Below are 3,159 nucleotides of genomic sequence, written 5' to 3'. Positions count from 1 at the left end.
ACGGAAATGTTGAAGTTCATTTTTGTTAGATCAGTAAATCAATTGGAGGACATTTTTACAAAAGCCTTACCGGAAGTCACTTTTAATCGAATTATTCAGGGGCTTGGAATGATTGAGGCTGAGTCGGTTCCAAAATCATTGGCATAATTCCGAAATGTTCCGATCGTCGAAAGTTATCTGAATTCACTGTTCATATCGGAATTCACTGTTCATCTCTGAAAAATTCCGATCTTCGGAATCTACTATTCATTTCAGAATTGTTGTGAATTTTGTCTGATATCAAATTTTACTATTCATTTTGAAAAAAATTGTTGTTTTGTTTTGTAGTTACTTCTTAGTTGTGAGAGGGTACGATGGTTCGTAGGACGGTGCATTAGGTAACTATATTTTCTTCACTTTCGTCTTTCATTTAAAAAAAATATATTAAAAATCCAAAAAGATTTTCTTTATTTTTGTATTTCATTTTAAAAAAATATCAAACATTCAAAAAGATTTTCTTTATTTTTTTTCTTTCATTTTAAAAAATATCAAAAATCCAAAAAGATTTCCTTTATTTTTGTCTTTAATTTTCAAAAATATCAAAAGTACAAAAAAAATTTCTTTATTTTTGTTATGAATTGACAGATCTTTCTACAATGACATTTTTCACTTAACCCTTGATGTTTTAAGTATAAACCAACTTGGGATTAGGTTTCGTGAAAATTGTTTTTATGATCAATTTCATTATTACCATGAAATTGTGAGAAACTCATTTCCAAATATGAATTGACGGTAAATTCGTTTACGAATTCTAGTATGCAACAAAAAGGAATTGACAGATGAAACTAGATCATGTTTCAATGTACCAACTTCACTCCATAACTTCATTCTATCATATCTATTTACGATTTCCATGTAATCCCTTAATTTTCAAGTATAAGCAACTTGATATATGATTACAAAATTCTGTGTTTATGATCTTTCCATCGTTATTACCATGATGAAGAGTGAGACCCACAAATCATTGCCAAAAAGAAATTGACGGTGTTCTATCATCACTCCATTTATTTCTTTCGTCCATATCTTTATCATATTCTACATAGCACCCCTGAGGTTTTAAATAAAAACAATTCGGAACTTATGGTGTTATAAAACTCTGTGCGATGATCGCCTACTATCACCATAGGATAATGTGATGCACCTCCAACCTTTCCTATTTCTTAAATCTATTTTCTATAGCACTTTCAAATTTGGACAAATATTTCACAAAGTCTAGTTGGGGATTCAAGTCATTCTTCCTGTGACTAGATGAAACTCTTCTTATACTTGGTTACTACATTTGGTTGTGAAATCAATCCTAATCGTGATTCCAATGGATTCTATTTTGGCTTATGCAAAGCTAAAGGGTGGATTCGTGATTGTGAAACTTCTACAAATTGAAACAGAATGTTTCATAAATAGGAAAATCAAATCAGGGCGTGTATTTTGAAGTTCAATGATGTCATTCTAGCAATTTCAAAGAATGATGAGCTGGCGGTTTTCTATTAGACCTTTAATTTTGACATAATGGGCATGGAAATTCTTGGCTGACGTGGCAATGACAGACAATTAATTTGTGAACGATGCTTTCTCTCTCCACTTATGGATACCGATTCAAATTCAAATTAAAAACCATTTGGTTATCCAGGACTATATAATGCTTAAGAGTTGTACATTCTATTCTTTATGCTCAAACAAGTTTTCGCAGAATTCTCCAATTCTCTCTACCGTTCTTCGATTTTCTGCAAGCAATATTCGTCTGCAAATGAATTATTTTGAGAATATTTCTTTCATGGATCAAACTGCATCAACTGCCATGTTGAAAATCAAAGTCAATCAGAATTTGGTGGCTGATTTGGAAGCGTTGAAGTATAACCCTAATATTCAACCCTTGATCGAATGCTTGAACTATTCACCATTGATGAAGGCTTTAAAGATGTTTGAAAAGGTTCCTTTATCTTACTTATCCAAGGCGTATTCAACGAATATTTACAAAAGTGCTCAAGAGGTGATGAATTTTGAGGTTCATGGGCATCGAACTTCAATTTCCAAAGAGAATTTCTACAAATGGCTAGGGCTTTCTTCTTCTCAATATGTTTTTAGTCCAGATTCACTAGCAATTTCTCGTCTCATTTATATGTTTCATCAAATGGGGTACCATTATGATCTTTATCTTTTATCAAAGTTTAAGAAGTCTGCTTTGCCTCCTATCTGGAATGCACTGTTCACTGTCTTGTTCAATTGTTTATCGAAAAGGGTTACTGGTTCTGATAGTGCAAGCAAGTTTTTCTACATAATGATATATGGACTATTTTCTGGGGAGAATGTTGACTATGAAACTGTTCTTTAGACTTAATTCACTCAAAGTGTGAGTTCCAATACAAAATATTCAGAAATTTCTTGTGCTCGATTTTGGTCGATAGTTGTTCGACGAGCCCTAAATCATTACTAGGTTCTTGTTATATCGGACGTTGTGGTTGCTGATATTCCGAAGATGCAGACGACTACTTTTGTTACTTCTTATCCTAAGAATTTCAGTTTTATTGGTTCTATTCCAGAGGTGATGTTGGCTTGGGTTCCTCTTGATAATGATATTATCAAAGCCTACAAGAAGATTCCGAATTTTGGTGTTCGTGAAATTCCTACCCCTTTGCAAGCAACCCTTGAAACTATTGATATTCCAAAACGAGGAGGAAAATGAAAAGTAAAAGAAACTGGTGGCGTTTCTAAGAAACCACAGCAACAAAGAAAACCAAATTCTAAACCAGTTGTAATTGATGAAGATTCGGAGGATCATACTCACAATGATGTTTGGATTGCAGATACGATCTTACGTGAGGAAGATAATGCTCATACTTCCGAAGTTCATCTACAAAATTTTGATCCGATTGCAATGATTGTTACTCCGACTGTATCTTCTCCATTGGCTTAATCTGTTCTGATTCAACCTGAGGCAGATGTTTTTGAAAACATAATCAATGACCTGATTATTAATCTTTCACAAACTCCTCCACAACCTCCCCCGATATCCACATCTGTTCCGATTGAAAACATCATTCCAAAATTCATTTTTGAACCAACATATCAATCACAAACCACTTCACCATTTCAGAGTCCAATCTTTAGTGACTCCACAACAGA

Source organism: Lactuca virosa, chromosome 9, assembly GCF_052849685.1.
Source record: "Lactuca virosa cultivar CGN04683 chromosome 9, Lactuca_virosa_CGN04683_v6, whole genome shotgun sequence".
NCBI lineage: Eukaryota > Viridiplantae > Streptophyta > Magnoliopsida > Asterales > Asteraceae > Lactuca > Lactuca virosa.
This window is presented reverse-complemented; position numbering follows the sequence as displayed.